At 40.2% G+C, this 20277-nt stretch overlaps 1 long non-coding RNA gene across 1 annotated transcript; it reads left to right on the top strand.

Annotated features, from left to right (window-relative positions):
* The first annotated feature begins 2184 nt into the window (after positions 1-2184).
* LOC139556845 (uncharacterized) lies at positions 2185-17544 on the top strand. Its single transcript, XR_011671304.1, has 6 exons — positions 2185-2303; positions 2389-2472; positions 2608-2655; positions 3670-3798; positions 3947-4075; positions 17239-17544. It is a non-coding gene; the product is annotated as an uncharacterized lncRNA (long non-coding RNA).
* The last annotated feature ends 2733 nt before the right edge of the window (positions 17545-20277 follow it).

The raw sequence follows: 20277 nt of genomic DNA on the forward strand, positions 1-20277 counted from the left end.
GAAAAATAAATAAATACCCTACCATCTAACGCTCACAATTTTTTTCTTCCAAAAAGATATACAATTTCAATAAAACTAACCTACTCCACTTTTTTAAATTATTCTAGTCATACCTCATGCCAACAACCTGAAAGGATGGGACATCACCACTTAACACACCCTGTAACTCTTCTGAAGTCTAGTCTTGCACACACACGTAGTTCTCTTGCCGCTGCCACCACAACCTCCATTTTCTACAACTTGCACTCCATCCCTGCAGTACAGTTGAGAACCATTGTTATAAATCCAATCTTACTGAAACATACAGTTGAAGTCGGAAGTTTACATACACCTTAGGCAAATACATTTAAACTCAGTTTTTCACAATTCCTGACATTATAATCCTAGTAAAAAAAATCTCTGTTTTTAGTAAGTTCAGATCACCTATTTTAAGAATGTGAAATGTCAGAATAATAGTAGAGAGAATGATTTATTTCAGCTTTTATTTCTTTCATCACATTCCCAGTGGGTCAGAAGTTTACATACACTCAATTAGTATTTGGTAGCACTGTCTTTAAATTGTTTAACTTGGGTCAAACGTAGGTAGCCTTCCACAATAAGTTGGGTGAATTTTGTCCTATTCCTCCTGTGTAACAGTATGGTGTGTAGGCCTCCTTGCTCAGACACTTTATCAGTTCTGCCCACAAATTTTCTATAGGATTGAGGTCAGGGTTTTGTGATGACCACTCCAATACCTTGACTTTGTTGTCCTTAAGCCATTTTGCCTCAATTTTGGAAGTATGCTTGGGGTCCTTGTCCATTTGGAAGACCCATTTGCGACCAAGCTTTAACTTCCTGACTGATGTCTTTTGAGATGTTCTTCAATATATCCACATAATTTTCCTGCCTCATGATGCCATCTATTTTGTGAATTGCACCAGTCCCTCCTGCAGCAAAGCACCCCCACAACATGATGCTGCCACCCCCGTGCTTCACGGTTGGGATGGTGTTCTTCGGCTTGCAAGCCTCCCCCTTGTCCTCCAAACAAAACGATGGTCATTATAGCCAAACAGTTCTATTTTTGTTTCATCAGACCAGAGGACATTTAAAAAAAAAAAACGTTCTTCGTCCCCATGTGCAGTTGCAAACCGTAGGCTTTTTAATGTTGGTTTTGTAGCAGTGGCTTCTTCCTTGTTGAGCGGCCTTTCAGGTTATGTCGATATATGACTCGTTTTACTGTGGATATAAATACTTTTGTACCTGTTTCCTCCAGCATCTTCACAACGTCCTTTGCTGTTGTTCTGGGATTGATTTGCACTTTTCGCACCAAAGTACGTTCATCTCTAGGAGACAGAACGCGTCTCCTTCCTGAGCGGTATGACAGCTGTGTGGTCCCATGGTGTTTATACTTGCGTACTATTGTTTGTACAGATGAACGTGGTACCTTCAGGCATTGGCAACCCTTCCCAAGGATGAACCAGACTTGTGGAATTCTACAATTATTTTTCTGAGATCTTCGCTGATTTCTTTTGATTTCCCCATGATGTCAAGCAAAGAGGCACTGAGTTTGAAGGTAGGCCTTGAAATACTACATCCACAGGTACACCTCCAATTGACTCAAATTATGTCAATTAGCCTATCAGAAGCTTCTAAAGCAATGACATCATTTTCTGGAATTTTCCAAGCTGTTTAAAGGCACAATCAACTTAGTGTATGTAAACTTCTGACCCACTGTAATTGTGATACAGTGAATTACATTTACATTTAAGTCATTTAGCTGACGCTCTTATCCAGAGCGACTTACAAATTGGAAAGTTCATACATATTCATCCTGGTCCCCCCGTGGGGAATGAACCCACAACCCTGGCATTGCAAGCGCCATGCTCTACCAACTGAGCCACACGGGACCAATTATAAATGAAATAATCTGTCTGGAAACAATTGTTGGAAAAATGACTTGTGTCATGCACAAAGTAGATGTCCTAACTGACTTGCCAAAACTATAGTTTGTTAACAAGAAATTTGTGGAGTGGTTAAAAACAAGTTTTAATGACTCCAACCTAAGTGTATGTAAACTTCTGACTTCAACTGTATGTGTTTGTATGTGTGTATTTCAGGCTTCCTGGATTCTAAGCAGCTGATTGGTCAGCCCCATCAATAATGAGGAGCTCCGTACCCTCGTCAGGGGAAACAGCTGTTGTCAATTATCAACTCCTTCTCCAGCTGGATAAAAGCCAAGAGAGAGAGAGCATCTTTGATGTACTGTGTTGGTTGTTGCCCAGTGACAGTTTTGTTGAAAGTATTTTGTAGCTGCCACTTCTGAGGTATGTGTATGCCAAAAGGACTGTGTTTTTGATTATTGAAATTGTTCACTTTTGCATTTTAGTAATTCTTCTGTTTTTGTTCCAGGAGGTGAAGGCTGCTTGGGAGTGCTTAGGCAAGAGGCCTGTGGGCATACATATACCCGTAGTATTTACTGTCTATGCACACTAGGTAGAGCATGGGTGGACCAGTGCAGGCATGTATTTTGGTTAGCGCTCCAGGGGGTGTTAAAAGGTTAGGTAAGTAGTGGTTAGGTAGGAGAGGGGACTTTTTAACTTTTACTTTCTTTGCTTTGGTTCCGTCCAGCCCCTTTTCTCCAAATTACCGTGTGAAGGAATAAATTCCCTGTTAAAGGTAATATTCTCTGCCTCTGTCATCTTTACCTCCACCTACAGTCACATACCTCTTTACCTCCACCTACAGTCACATACCTCTTTACCTCCACCTACAGTCACATACCTCTTTACCTCCACCTACAGTCACGTACCTCTTTACCTCCACCTACAGTCACGTACCTCTTTACCTCCACCTACAGTCACGTACCTCTTTACCTCCACCTACAGTCACGTACCTCTTTACCTCCACCTACAGTCACGTACCTCTTTACCTCCACCTACAGTCACGTACCTCTTTACCTCCACCTACAGTCACGTACCTCTTTACCTCCACCTACAGTCACGCACCTCTTTACCTCCACCTAGCAGTCACTGTACCCTCTCTTACCTACAGTCACGTACCTCTTTACCTACAGTCACGTACCTCTTTACCTCCAGTCACTGTACCTCTTTACCTCCAGTCACGTACCCCTTTACCTCCAGTCACGTACCTCTTTACCTCCAGTCACGTACCTCTTTACCTCCAGTCACGTACCTACTTACCTCCAGTCACGTACCTCTTTACCTCCAGTCACGTACCTCTTTACCTCCAGTCACGTACCTCTTTACCTCCAGTCACGTACCTCTTTACCTCCAGTCACGTACCTCTTTACCTCCAGTCACGTACCTCTTTACCTCCAGTCACGTACCTCTTTACCTCCAGTCACGTACCTCTTTACCTCCAGTCACGTACCTCTTTACCTCCAGTCACGTACCTCTTTACCTCCAGTCACGTACCTCTTTACCTCCAGTCACGTACCTCTTTACCTCCAGTCACGTACCTCTTTACCTCCAGTCACGTACCTCTTTACCTCCAGTCACGTACCTCTTTACCTCCAGTCACGTACCTCTTTACCTCCAGTCACGTACCTCTTACCTCCAGTCACGTACCTCTTTACCTCCAGTCACGTACCTCTTTACCTCCAGTCCTCGTGCCTCTTTACCTCCAGTCACGTACCTCTTTACCTCCAGTCACGTACCTCTTTACCTCCAGTCACGTACCTCTTTCACTCCACGGGGAGTTGAAGGGTGTTGTGTTCCCTCCAAGAGGCGTAACATCAAAACTCAAAAGAACAATGACTCCAACCTGTCTGTCACACCAAACGACGAGCATCAAACACTGGTAATCTTCCGCTTAACTTGTCAATAGGGGGGCGCTGTTTTCACTTTGGAATAAATCATGCCCAAATTAAACTGCCTCGTACTCTATTCTAGATCATACAATTTGCATATTATTATTACTATTGTAAAGTGAAAGTTTCCTTTCCTAGGAAACTAAAAGCGAGGCGGCCGTCTCTGTCGGCACCGGAAGTATCAGACTTATAGATGACCTGGAGCCAGTGGGTTTGGCGACGAATATGATGTGAGGGCCAGCCAACGAGAGCATACAGGTAGCAATGGTGGGTAGTATATGTGGCTTTGGTGACAGAGCGGATGGCACTGTGATATACTGCATCCAATTTGCTGAGTAGAGTGTTGGAGGCTATTTTGTAAATGACATCGCCGAAGTCGAGGATCGGTAGGATAGTTCGTTTTACGAGGGTATGTTTGGCAGCATGAGTGAAGGATGCTTTGTTGCGAAACAGGAAGCGGATTCCAGATACGTTTTGGATTTGAGATGCTTAATGTTAGTCTGGAAGGCGAGGTTTACAGTCTAACCAGACCCCTAGGTATTTGTAGTTGTCCACATATTCTAAGTCAGAACCATCCAGAGTAGTGATGCTGGACGGGCGGGCAAGTGCAGGCAGCGTTCGGTTTTGTAATAGACTTGGCCTGTTTTATAAAAGACCTGGCCTGTATTATACTAGACCTGGCCTGTGTTATAATAGACATGGCCTGTAGACCTGGTCTGTATTATAATTGACCTGGTCTGTATTATAATTGACCTTACCTGTATTATAATTGACCTTACCTGTATTATACTAGACCTGGCCTGTATTATAATAGACCTGGTCTCTATTATACTAGACCTGGCCTGTCATATAATAGACCCTGCCTGTATTACAATAGTTCTGGTCTGTATTATAATCGACCTGGCCTGTATTATACTAGACCTGGCCTGTAGACCTGTCCTGTATAATAATAGTTCTTGACCTGTATTATAATAGACCTGGCCTGTATTACAATAGAATAGGTCTGTATTATAATAGACCTGGCCTGTATTATACTAGACCTGGCCTGTAGACCTGGCCTGTGTTATAATAGACATGGCCTGTAGACCTGGTCTGTATTATAATTGACCTGGTCTGTATTATAATTGACCTGGTCTGTATTATAATTGACCTGGTCTGTATTATAATTGACCTGGCCTGTATTATAATTGACCTGGCCTGTATTATAATTGACCTGGCCTGTATTATAATTGATCTGGCCTGTACTATACCAGACCTGGCCTGTAGACCTGGCCGGTAATAAAAATAGACCTGGCCTGTATTCTAATAGACCTGGCCTGTATTCTAATAGACCTGGCCAGTAAACATGGCCTGTATAATAATAGACCTATCCTGTATAATGATAGACCTGGTCTGTATTATAGACGTGACCTGTATTATACTAGACCTGGCCTGTAGATCTGGCCTGTATTATAATAGACCTGGTCTGTATTATGATAGACCTGGCCTGTATTATAATAGACCTTTCCAGAATAATAATAGACCTGTATAATAATATACCTGGCCTGTATTATAATAGATCTGGTCTGTGTTATAATAGACCTGGCCTGTATACCTGGCCTGTATTATAATAGACCTGGCCTGTATTATAATAGACCTGATCTATTAAAATAGACCTGGCCTGTATTACACTCAGACCTGGCATATAGATATGGCCTGTATAATAATAGACCTGGTATGTATTATAATAGACCTGACCTGTATTATACTAGACCTGGCCTGTAGACCTGGCCTGTATTACAATAGACCTGTCCTGTATTATAATAGACCTGGCCTGTATTATAATAGACCTGGCCTGTAAACCTGACCTGTATTATAATAGACCTGGCCTGTATTATAATAGACCTGGCCTGTAAACCTGACCTGTATTATACTAGACCTGGCCTGTATTATAATAGACCTGGCCTGTATTATAATATACCTGACCTGTAGACCTATCCTGTATTATAATAAACCTGGCCTGTATTCAAATAAACATGTTCTTTATTATAATATACCAGGACTGTATTCTACTAGACCTGGCCGGTTTACCTGGCCTGTAGACCTGGCCTGTGTTATAATAGACCTGGCCTGTGTTATAATAGACCTGGCCTGTTTTATAATAGACCTGACCTGTATTAATATACCTGGTCTGTATTTTAATATAACTCTCCTGTATTATAATAGACCTGGAATGTAAACCCGGCCTGTATTATAATAGACCTGGTCTGTATTATAATAGACCTTACCTGTATTATACTAGACCTGGCCTGTATTACAATAGTTCTGGTCTGTATTATAATCGACCTGGCCTGTATTATACTAGACCTGGCCTGTAGACCTGTCCTGTATAATAATAGTTCTTGACCTGTATTATAATAGACCTGGCCTGTATTATACTAGACCTGGATTGAAGAGCTGGCCTGTATTATAATAGACCTGACCTGTATTATACTAGACCTGGCCTGTAGACCTGGCCTGTATTATAATAGACCTGACCTGTGTTATAATATACCTGGTCTGTGTTATACTAGACCTGGCCTGTATTATAATATAACTGTCCCTTATTATAATGAGACCTGGTCTGTATTATAATAGAACTTGCCTGTATTATAATAGTTCTGGTCTGTATTATAATAGACCTGGCCTGTAGATCTGTCCTGTATTATAATAGACCTGGCCTGTATTATAATAGACCTGGCATGTATTATACTAGACCTGGTCTGTATTATACTAGACCTGGCCTGTATTATAATTGAACTTGCCTGTATTATAATAGGCCTGACCTGTATTATACTAGACCTGGCCTGTAGACCTGGCCTGTATTACAATTGACCTGGCCTGTATTATAATAGACCTTACCTGTATTATAATAGACCTGGCCTGTATTAAAATAGACCTGTCATGTATTATAATATACCTGGTCTGTAAACCCGGCCTGTATTATACTAGACCTGGTCTGTATCCTACTAGACCTGGTCTGTATTATACTAGACCTGGCCTGTATTATAATTGAACTTGCCTGTATTATAATAGACCTGGCCTGTAGACCTGGCCTGTATTATAATATACCTGGCCTGTATTATAATAGACCTGCCTGTAAACCCGGCCTGCATTATAATAGACCTGGTCTGTATTACAATAGAATTGACCTGTATTATACTTGACCTGGCCTGTAGTCCTGGCCTGTATTATAATATACCTGGCCTGTATTATAATAGACCTGACCTGTATTATAATAGACCTGACGTATTAATATACCTGGCCTGTATTATAATATACCTGGCCTGTATTATAATAGACCTGACCTGTATTAATATACCTGGTCTGTATTATAATTGAACTTGCCTGTATTATACTAGACCTGGTCTGTACTATAATAGACCTGACCTGTATTATAATATACCTGGTTTGTATTATAACAGACCTGGCCTGTATTATATTACAACTGACCTGTATTATACTAGACCTGGCCTGTAGACCTGACCTGGATCATACTAGACCTGACCTGTATTATACTAGACCTGGCCTGTATCATAATAGACCTGGTCTGTACTAGAATAGACTCTGACCTGTGTTATGACAGACCTGGTTTGTATTATAACGGTCCTGGACCTGTACTGCTAGTACGACTGACCTGCACTATAGCTAGACCTGGCCTGTAGACCTGACCTGGATATCTACTAGAACCTGACCTGTATTATACTAGACCTGACCTGTATTATAATATACCTGGCCTGTATTATAATATACATGGCCTGTATTATAATATACCTGGCCTGTATTATAATATACCTGGCCTGTATTATAATAGTTCTGGTCTGTATTATACTAGACCTGCCCTGTAAACCCGGCCTGTATTATACTAGACCTGGCCTGTAGACCTGGCCTGTAATATAATAGTTCTGGTCTGTATTATAATAGACCTTGCCTGTAATATAATAGCTCTGGCCTGTATTATAATAGTTCTGGTCTGTATAATAATAGACCTTGCCTGTATAATAATAGACCTGGCCTGTATTATAATAGACCTGACTTGTAGACCTGGCTTGTAGACATGGTCTGTATTATAATAGACCTGGTCTGTTTTTTATAATAGACCTGGCCTCTATTATACTAGACCTGGCCTGTATTGTAATATACCTGGTCTGTATTATAATAGACCTGGACTGTATTCAAATAAACATGTTCTTTATTATAATATACCAGGACTGTATTCTACTAGACCTGGCCGGTTTACCTGGCCTGTAGACCTGGCCTGTTATAATAGACCTGGCCTGTGTTATAATAGACCTGGCCTGTTTTATAATAGACCTGACCTGTATTAATATACCTGGTCTGTATTTTAATATAACTCTCCTGTATTATAATAGACCTGGAATGTAAACCCGGCCTGTATTATAATAGACCTGGTCTGTATTATAATAGACCTTACCTGTATTATACTAGACCTGGCCTGTATTACAATAGTTCTGGTCTGTATTATAATCGACCTGGCCTGTATTATACTAGACCTGGCCTGTAGACCTGTCCTGTATAATAATAGTTCTTGACCTGTATTATAATAGACCTGGCCTGTATTATACTAGACCTGGATTGAAGAGCTGGCCTGTATTATAATAGACCTGACCTGTATTATACTAGACCTGGCCTGTAGACCTGGCCTGTATTATAATAGACCTGACCTGTGTTATAATATACCTGGTCTGTGTTATACTAGACCTGGCCTGTATTATAATATAACTGTCCCTTATTATAATAGACCTGGTCTGTATTATAATAGAACTTGCCTGTATTATAATAGTTCTGGTCTGTATTATAATAGACCTGGCCTGTAGATCTGTCCTGTATTATAATAGACCTGGCCTGTATTATAATAGACCTGGCATGTATTATACTAGACCTGGTCTGTATTATACTAGACCTGGCCTGTATTATAATTGAACTTGCCTGTATTATAATAGACCTTACCTGTATTATACTAGACCTGGCCTGTAGACCTGGCCTGTATTATAATAGACCTTACCTGTATTATAATAGACCTGGCCTGTATTAAAATAGACCTGTCATGTATTATAATATACCTGGTCTGTAAACCCGGCCTGTATTATACTAGACCTGGTCTGTATTATACTAGACCTGGTCTGTATTATACTAGACCTGGTCTGTATTATACTAGACCTGGCCTGTATTATAATTGAACTTGCCTGTATTATAATAGACCTGGCCTGTAGACCTGGCCTGTATTATAATATACCTGGCCTGTATTATAATAGACCTGGCCTGTAAACCCGGCCTGCATTATAATAGACCTGGTCTGTATTACAATAGAATTGACCTGTATTATACTTGACCTGGCCTGTAGTCCTGGCCTGTATTATAATATACCTGGCCTGTATTATAATAGACCTGACCTGTATTATAATAGACCTGACCTGTATTAATATACCTGGCCTGTATTATAATATACCTGGCCTGTATTATAATAGACCTGACCTGTATTAATATACCTGGTCTGTATTATAATTGAACTTGCCTGTATTATACTAGACCTGGTCTGTACTATAATAGACCTGACCTGTATTATAATATACCTGGTTTGTATTATAACAGACCTGGCCTGTATTATATTACAACTGACCTGTATTATACTAGACCTGGCCTGTAGACCTGACCTGTATTATACTAGACCTGACCTGTATTATACTAGACCTGACCTGTATTATAATAGACCTGGTCTGTACTATAATAGACCTGACCTGTATTATAATATACCTGGTTTGTATTATAACAGACCTGGCCTGTATTATATTACAACTGACCTGTATTATACTAGACCTGGCCTGTAGACCTGACCTGTATTATACTAGACCTGACCTGTATTATACTAGACCTGACCTGTATTATAATATACCTGGCCTGTATTATAATATACATGGCCTGTATTATAATATACCTGGCCTGTATTATAATATACCTGGCCTGTATTATAATATACATGGCCTGTATTATAATATACCTGGCCTGTATTATAATAGTTCTGGTCTGTATTATACTAGACCTGCCCTGTAAACCCGGCCTGTATTATACTAGACCTGGCCTGTAGACCTGGCCTGTAATATAATAGTTCTGGTCTGTATTATAATAGACCTTGCCTGTAATATAATAGCTCTGGCCTGTATTATAATAGTTCTGGTCTGTATTATAATAGACCTTGCCTGTATAATAATAGACCTGGCCTGTATTATAATAGACCTGACTTGTAGACCTGGCTTGTAGACATGGTCTGTATTATAATAGACCTGGTCTGTTTTTTATAATAGACCTGGCCTCTATTATACTAGACCTGGCCTGTATTGTAATATACCTGGTCTGTATTATAATAGACCTGGACTGTATTATAATAGAACTGACCTGTATTATACTACACATGGCCTGTAGACCTGACCTGTATTACAATTGACCTGGCCTGTATTATACTAGACCTGACCTTTAGAATTGGTCTGTATTATAATAGAAAACGTCTGTATTATAATAGAAAACGTCTGTATTATAATAGAAAACGTCTGTATTATAATAGAAAACGTCTGTATTATAATAGAAAACGTCTGTATTATAATAGACCTGGCCTGTATTATAATAGACCTGGCCTGTATTATACTAGACCTGGCCTGTATTATAATAGGCCTGGTCTGTATTATAATTGAACTTGCCTGTATTATAATAGACCTGGTCTGTATTATAATAGATCTGACCTGTATTATACTAGACATGGCCTATAGACCTGGCCTGTATTATACTAGACCTGGCCTGTAGACCTGGCCTGTATTATAATAGACCTGGCCTGTATTATACTAGACATGGCCTATAGACCTGGCCTGTATTATACTAGACCTGGCCTGTAGACCTGGCCTGTATTATAATATTTCTGGTCTGTATTATAATAGACCTTGCCTGTATAATAATAGACCTGGTCTGTTTTATAATAGACCTGGCCTCTTATACTAGACCTGGCCTGTAGACCTGGCCTGTATTGTAATATACCTGGTCTGTATTATAATAGACCTGGACTGTATTATAATAGACCTGGCCTGTATTATACTAGACATGGCCTTTAGAAAAGGCCTGTCTTATACTAGACCTGGTTTGTATTATAATACACCTGACCTGTATTATACTAGACCTGGCCTGTAGACCTGGTTTGTATTATAATAGGCCTGGTCTGTATTATAATAGGCCTGGTCTGTATTATAATAGGCCTGGTCTGTATTATAATTGAACTTGCCTGTATTATAATAGACCTGGACTGTATTATAATAGACATGGTCTGTTTAATAATAGACCTGGTTTGTATTATAATAGACCTGGCCTGTAGACCTGGCCTGTATTATAATAGAAAACGTCTGTATTATATTAGACCTGGCCTGTATTATACTAGACCTGGCCTGTATTATACTAGACCTGGCCTGTACTATAATAGACCTGACCTGTATTATAATATACCTGGTTTGTATTATAACAGACCTGGCCTGTATTATATTACAACTGACCTGTATTATACTAGACCTGGCCTGTAGACCTGACCTGTATTATACTAGACCTGACCTGTATTATACTAGACCTGACCTGTATTATACTAGACCTGGCCTGTATTATAATAGACCTGGTCTGTACTATAATAGACCTGACCTGTATTATAATATACCTGGTTTGTATTATAACAGACCTGGCCTGTATTATATTACAACTGACCTGTATTATACTAGACCTGGCCTGTAGACCTGACCTGTATTATACTAGACCTGACTTGTATTATAATATACCTGGCCTGTATTATAATATACATGGCCTGTATTATAATATACATGGCCTGTATTATAATATACCTGGCCTGTATTATAATATACCTGGCCTGTATTATAATAGTTCTGGTCTGTATTATACTAGACCTGCCCTGTAAACCCGGCCTGTATTATACTAGACCTGGCCTGTAGACCTGGCCTGTAATATAATAGTTCTGGTCTGTATTATAATAGACCTTGCCTGTAATATAATAGCTCTGGCCTGTATTATAATAGTTCTGGTCTGTATTATAATAGACCTTGCCTGTATAATAATAGACCTGGCCTGTATTATAATAGACCTGACTTGTAGACCTGGCTTGTAGACATGGTCTGTATTATAATAGACCTGGTCTGTTTTTTATAATAGACCTGGCCTCTATTATACTAGACCTGGCCTGTATTGTAATATACCTGGTCTGTATTATAATAGAACTGACCTGTATTATACTACACATGGCCTGTAGACCTGACCTGTATTACAATTGACCTGGCCTGTATTATACTAGACCTGACCTTTAGAATTGGTCTGTATTATAATAGAAAACGTCTGTATTATAATAGAAAACGTCTGTATTATAATAGAAAACATCTGTATTATAATAGAAAACGTCTGTATTATACTAGACCTGGCCTGTATTATACTAGACCTGGCCTGTATTATACTAGACCTGGCCTGTATTATAATAGGCCTGGTCTGTATTATAATTGAACTTGCCTGTATTATAATTGACCTGGTCTGTATTATAATAGATCTGACCTGTATTATACTAGACATGGCCTATAGACCTGGCCTGTATTATACTAGACCTGGCCTGTAGACCTGGCCTGTATTATAATAGACCTGGCCTGTATTATACTAGACATGGCCTATAGACCTGGCCTGTATTATACTAGACCTGGCCTGTAGACCTGGCCTGTATTATAATATTTCTGGTCTGTATTATAATAGACCTTGCCTGTATAATAATAGACCTGGTCTGTTTTATAATAGACCTGGCCTCTTATACTAGACCTGGCCTGTAGACCTGGCCTGTATTGTAATATACCTGGTCTGTATTATAATAGACCTGGACTGTATTATAATAGACCTGGCCTGTATTATACTAGACATGGCCTTTAGAAAAGGCCTGTATTATACTAGACCTGGTTTGTATTATAATACACCTGACCTGTATTATACTAGACCTGGCCTGTAGACCTGGTCTGTATTATAATAGGCCTGGTCTGTATTATAATAGGCCTGGTCTGTATTATAATAGGCCTGGTCTGTATTATAATTGAACTTGCCTGTATTATAATAGACCTGGACTGTATTATACTAGACATGGTCTGTTTAATAATAGACCTGGTTTGTATTATAATAGACCTGGCCTGTAGACCTGGCCTGTATTATAATAGGCCTGGTCTGTATTATAATAGACCTGGTCTGTATTATAATTGAACTTGCCTGTATTATAATAGGCCTGGTCTGTATTATAATTGAACTTGCCTGTATTATAATTGAACTTGCCTGTATTATAATAGACCTGGTTTGTATTATAATAGACCTGGCCTGTAGACCTGGTCTGTATTATAATAGGCCTGGTCTGTATTATAATAGGCCTGGTCTGTATTATAATAGACCTGGTCTGTATTATAATAGACCTGGTCTGTATTATAATAGACCTGGCCTGTATTATACCAGACCTGCCTGTAGACCTGGCCTGTAATATAATAGCTCTGGCCTTTATTGTAATAGACCTGGTCTGTTTTGTAATAGACCTGGTCTGTTTAATAATAGACCTGGTCTGTTTAATAATAGACCTGGTTTGTATTATAATAGACCTGACCTGTATTATACTAGACCTGGCCTGTAGACCTGGTCTGTATTATAATAGGCCTGGTCTGTATTATAATAGGCCTGGTCTGTATTATAATAGGCCTGGTCTGTATTATAATAGGCCTGGTCTGTATTATAATAGGCCTGGTCTGTATTATAATAGGCCTGGTCTGTATTATACTAGGCCTGGCCTGTATTATAATAGGCCTGGTCTGTATTATAATAGACCTGGCTTGTATTATAATAGACCTGCCCTGTATTAAAATACCTGGTCTGTATTATAATAGACCTGGTTTGTATTATAATAGACCTGGCCTGTAGACCTGGTCTGTATTATAATAGGCCTGGTCTGTATTATAATAGGCCTGGTCTGTATTATAATAGACCTGGTCTGTATTATAATAGACCTGGTCTGTATTATAATAGACCTGGCCTGTATTATACCAGACCTGCCTGTAGACCTGGCCTGTAATATAATAGCTCTGGCCTTTATTGTAATAGACCTGGTCTGTTTTGTAATAGACCTGGTCTGTTTAATAATAGACCTGGTCTGTTTAATAATAGACCTGGTTTGTATTATAATAGACCTGACCTGTATTATACTAGACCTGGCCTGTAGACCTGGTCTGTATTATAATAGGCCTGGTCTGTATTATAATAGGCCTGGTCTGTATTATAATAGGCCTGGTCTGTATTATAATAGGCCTGGTCTGTATTATAATAGGCCTGGTCTGTATTATAATAGGCCTGGTCTGTATTATACTAGGCCTGGCCTGTATTATAATAGGCCTGGTCTGTATTATAATAGACCTGGCTTGTATTATAATAGACCTGCCCTGTATTAAAATACCTGGTCTGTATTATAATATAACTTGCCTGTATTATAATAGACCTGGCCTGTAAACCCGGCCTATATTATAATAGACCTGGTCTGTATTATACTAGACCTGGCCTGTAGACCTGGCCTGTTTTACAATTGACCTGGCCTGTATTATACTAGACCTGGCCTGTAGACCTGGCCTGTTTTACAATTGACCTGGCCTGTAGAATAGTTCTGTATTATAATAGACCTGGTCTGTATTATACTAGACCTGGCCTGTAGACCTGGCCTGTTTTACAATTGACCTGGCCTGTATTATACTAGACCTGGCCTGTAGACCTGGCCTGTTTTACAATTGACCTGGCCTGTAGAATAGTTCTGTATTATACTAGACCTGGCCTGTAGACCTGGCCTGTTTTACAATTGACCTGGCCTGTAGAATAGTTCTGTATTATACTAGTTCTGGCCTGTATTATAATAGTTCTGGCCTGTATTATACTAGTTCTGGCCTGTATTATACTAGTTCTGGCGTGTGTTATAATAGTTCTGGTCTGTATTATAATAGACCTGACCTGTATAATAGACCTGACCTGTATTATACTAGACCTTGCCTGTAGACCTGGCCTGTAGACCTGGCCTGTTTTATAATAGACTTGGCCTGTTTTATAATAGACTTGGCCTGTTTTATAATAGACCTGGCCTGTTTTATAATAGACCTGGTCTGTTTTATAATAGACCCGGTCTGTATTATAATTGAACTTGCCTGTATTATACTAGACCTGGTCTGTGTTATACTAGACCTGGCCTGTATTATAATATAACTGTCCCTTATTATAATAGACCTGGTCTGTATTATAATAGAACTTGCCTGTATTATAAAAGTTCTGGTCTGTATTATAATAGACCTGGCCTGTATTATACTATACCTGGCCTGTAGATCTGTCCTGTCTTATAATAGACCTGGCCTGTATTATAATAGACCTGACCTGTATTATACTAGACCTGGCCTGTAGACCTGACCTGTATTAATATACCTGGTCTGTATTATAATAGAACATGCCTGTATTATAATAGTTCTGGTCTGTATTATAATAGACCTGGCCTGTGTTATACTATACCTGGCCTGTCGATCTGTCCTGTATTATAATAGACCTGGCCTGTATTATAATAGACCTGGTCTGTATTATGATAGACCTGGCCTGTATTATACTAGACCTGGTCTGTAAACCCGGCCTGTATTATACTAGACCTGGTCTGTATTATACTAGACCTGGTCTGTATTATACTAGACCTGGCCTGTATTATAATTGAACTTGCCTGTATTATAATAGACCTGACCTGTAGACCTGGCCTGTATTACAATTGACCTGGCCTGTATTATAATAGACCTTACCTGTATTATACTAGACCTGGCAAGTAGTCCTGGCCGGTATTATAATAGACCTGACCTGTATTAATATACCTGGTCTGTATTATAATAGACCTGGCTTGTAAACCTGGCCTGTATTATAATAGACCTGGTCTGTATTATAATAGACCTGACCTGTATTATAATATACCTGGTTTGTTTTATAATAGACCTGACCTGTATTAATATACCTGGTCTGTATTATAATAGAACTTGCCTGTATTATAATAGAACTGACCTGTACACCTGGTCGGTATTATAATAGTTCTGGTCTGTATTATAATAGACCTTACCTGTATTATACTAGACCTGGCTTGTTTTATAATAGACCTGACCTGTATTAATATACCTGGTCTGTATTATAATAGAACTTGCCTGTATTATAATAGACCCGGCCTGTATTATACTAGACCTGGCCTGTAGACCTGGCCTGTAGACCTGGCCTGTAGACCTGGCCTGTATTATAATAGACCTGGCTTGTATTATAATAGACCTGACCTGTATTAATATACCTGGTCTGTATTATAATAGACCCGGTCTGTATTATAATAGACCCGGCCTGTATTATACTAGACCTGGCCTGTAGACCTGGCCTGTAGACCTGGCCTGTATTATAATAGACCTGGCCTGTATTATAATAGACCTGACCTGTATTATAATAGACCTGACCTGTATTATAATAGACCTGACCTGTATTATAATAGACCTGGTCTGTAAACCTAGCCTGTATCGTAATAGACCTGGCCTGTATTCTAGTTGAACTTGCTTGTATTATAATAGACCCGGCCTGTATTATACTAGACCTGGCCTGTAAACCTGGCCTGTAGACCTGGCCTGTAGACCTGGCCTGTATCGTAATAGACCTGGCCTGTATTAATATACCTGGTCTGTATTATAATAGACCCGGCCTGTATTATACTAGACCTGGCCTGTAGACCTGGCCTGTAGACCTGACATGTATTATAATAGACCTGGCCTGTAAACCCGGCCTGTATTATAATAGACCTGGTCTGTATTACAATAGAACTGACCTGTATTATACTAGACCTGGCCTGTAGTCCTGGCCTGTATTACAATATCAAATCAAGTTTATTTTATATAGCCCTTCGTACATCAGCTAATATCTCGAAGTGCTGTACAGAAACACAGCCAAAAACACCAAACAGCAAGCAATGCAGGTGTAGAAGCACTGTGGCTAGGAAAAACTCCCTAGAAAGGCCAAAACCTAGGAAGAAACCTAGAGAGGAACCAGGCTATGAGGGGTGGCCAGTCCTCTTCTGGCTGTGCCAGGTGGAGCTAGATCTGGCCTGTATTATAATAGACCTGGCCTGTAAACCCGGCCTGTATTATACTAGACCTGGTCTGTATTATATTATAACTGACCTGTATTATACTAGACCTGGCCTGTAGACCTGGCCTGTAATATAATAGACCTGGCCTGTATTATAATAGTTCTGATCTGTGTGACGACCCTCCCACTCTGTCTGCCGTATTCTCTCTTTGTTCTTGTTTCCTTATTAGGATGTCGGAGGGCGGAGTTGGGAGGGTCGTCAGCTACATGGGAAACACCTGGGCCCGGTGTCTCCCAGGATAAATACACCACTTCCCCATTCATGGAGGAGACTCTCTCCATGCAGACACCTTGATAGATTTTGTTGTGTTTCTTGGTGGTTTTTTGGTTGTTTGCTTTAGCATCTTTCAACACCCAGCATTATCACATTCATGCATGCAAAACACTCACTTACACTACTGATTACTGATTACACACACCATTGTATATTATACCTAGTAACTTTATTTAATAAATATATATTTTGTTACTCCTTATCTCCACGTTGTCTCCCTTTTGTTACGGGCTTTGAGCCGGTTTGTGACATTTGTATTATAATAGACCTAGTCTGTATAATAATAGACCTAGTCTGTATTATAATAGACCTGGCCTGTATTATAATAGACCTGGCCTGTATTATAATAGACCTGGCCTGTATTATAATAGACCTGGCCTGTATTATAATAGACCTGGCCTGTATTATAATAGACCTGGCCTGTATTATAATAGACCTGGCCTGTATTATAATAGACCTGGCCTGTATTATAATAGACCTGGCCTGTATTATAATAGACCTGGCCTGTATTATAATAGACCTGGCCTGTATTATAATAGACCTGGTCTGTATTATAATAGACCTAGTCTGTATTATAATAGACCTGGTCTGTATTATAATAGACCTGGTCTGTATTATAATAGACCTGGTCTGTATTATAATAGACCTGGTCTGTATTATAATAGACCTGGTCTGTATTATAATAGACCTAGTCTGTATTATAATAGACCTAGTCTGTATTATAATAGACCTAGTCTGTATTATAATAGACCTAGTCTGTATTATAATAGACCTGGTCTGTATTATAATAGACCTGGCCTGTTTTAATAATAGACCTGGTCTGTTTTAATAATAGACCTGGCCTGTATTGTAATAGACCCGGCCTGTATTATAATAGACCTGGTCTGTATTATACTAGACCTGGCCTGTAGACATGGTTTGTTTTATAATAGACCTGGCCTGTATTATACTAGACCTGGCCTGTCGACCCGGCCTGTATTAATATACCTGGTCTGTATTCTAATTGAACTTGCCTGTATTATAATAGACCTGGCCTGTAAACCCGGCCTGTATTATAATATACCTGGTCTGTATTATAATAGACCTGACCTGTATTATATTAGATCTGGCCTGTAATATATTAGACCTGGCCTGTATTATACTAGACATGGCCTGTAGAAATTATCTGTATTATAATAGAAAAGGTCTGTATTATAATAGACCTGGCCTGTATTATACTAGACATGGCCTGTAGAAATTATCTGTATTATAATAGACCTGGTCTGTATTATAATAGACCTGTCCTGTATTATAATAGACCTGACCTGTATGATAATAGACCTGGGCGGTAGACCTGGCCTGTATTACAATAGACCTGGCCTGTATTACAATAGACCTGGCCTGTATTATAATAGACCTGGCCTGTATCAAATCAAATTGTATTGGTCACATACACATGGTTAGCAGATGTTAATGCGAGTGTAGCGAAATGCTTGTGCTTCTAGTTCCGACAATGCAGTAATAACAACAAGTAATCTAACCTAACAATTCCACAACTACTACCTTATACACACACAAGTGTAAAGGGATAAAGAATATGTACATAAAGATATATGAATGAGTGATGGTACAGAACGGCATAGGCAAGATGCAGTAGATGGTATAGTGTACAGTCTATACATATGAGATGAGTAATATAGGGTATGTAAACATAAAGTGGCATAGTTTAAAGTGGCTAGTGATACATTTTTACATAATTTCCATCAATTCCCATTATTAAAGTGGCTGGAGTTGAGTCAGTATGTTGGCAGCAGCCACTAAATGTTAGTGGTGGCTGTTTAACAGTCTGATGGCCTTGAGATAGAAGCTGTTTTTCAGTCTCTCGGTCCCTGCTTTGATGCACCTGTACTGACCTCGCCTTCTGGATGATAGCGGGGTGAACAGGCAGTGGCTCGGGTGGTTGTTGTCCTTGATCTTTATGGCCTTCCTGTGACATCGGGTGGTGTAGGTGTCCTGGAGGGCAGGTAGTTTGCCCCCGGTGATGCGTTGTGCAGACCTCACTACCCTCTGGAGAGCCTTACGGTTGTGGGCGGAGTAGTTGCCGTACCAGGCGGTGATACAGCCAGACAGGATGCTCTCGATTGTGCATCTGTAGAAGTTTGTGAGTGCTTTTGGTGACAAGCCGAATTTCTTCAGCCTCCTGAGGTTGAAGAGGCGCTGCTGCGCCTTCTTCACAACGCTGTCTGTGTGGGTGGACCAATTCAGTTTGTCCGTGATGTGTACACCGAGGAACTTAAAACTTTCCACCTTCTCCACTACTGCCCCGTCGATGTGGATAGGGGGGTGCACCCTCTGCTGTTTCCTGAAGTCCACAATCATCTCCTTTGTTTTGTTGACGTTGAGTGTGAGGTTATTTTCCTGACACCACACTCCGAGGGCCCTCACCTCCTCCCTGTAGGCCGTCTCGTCGTTGTTGGTAATCAAGCCTACCACTGTAGTGTCATCCGCAAACTTGATGATTGAGTTGGAGGCGTGCATGGCCACACAGTCGTGGGTGAACAGGGAGTACAGGAGAGGGCTCAGAACGCACCCTTGTGGGGCCCCAGTGTTGAGGATCAGCGGGGTGGAGATGTTGTTACCTACCCTCACCACCTGGGGGCGGCCCGTCAGGAAGTCCAGGACCCAGTTGCACAGGGCGGGGTCGAGACCCAGGGTCTCGAGCTTGATGACGAGTTTGGAGGGTACTATGGTGTTAAATGCTGAGCTGTAGTCGATGAACAGCATTCTCACATAGGTATTCCTCTTGTCCAGATGGGTTAGGGCAGTGTGGTTGCGATTGCGTCGTCTGTGGACCTGTTGGGTCGGTAAGCAAATTGGAGTGGGTCTAGGGTGTCCGGTAGGGTGGAGGTGATATGGTCCTTGACTAGTCTCTCAAAGCACTTCATGATGACGGAAG

This window comes from Salvelinus alpinus, chromosome 28, assembly GCF_045679555.1.
Source record: "Salvelinus alpinus chromosome 28, SLU_Salpinus.1, whole genome shotgun sequence".
NCBI classification, from domain to species: Eukaryota; Metazoa; Chordata; class Actinopteri; order Salmoniformes; family Salmonidae; genus Salvelinus; species Salvelinus alpinus.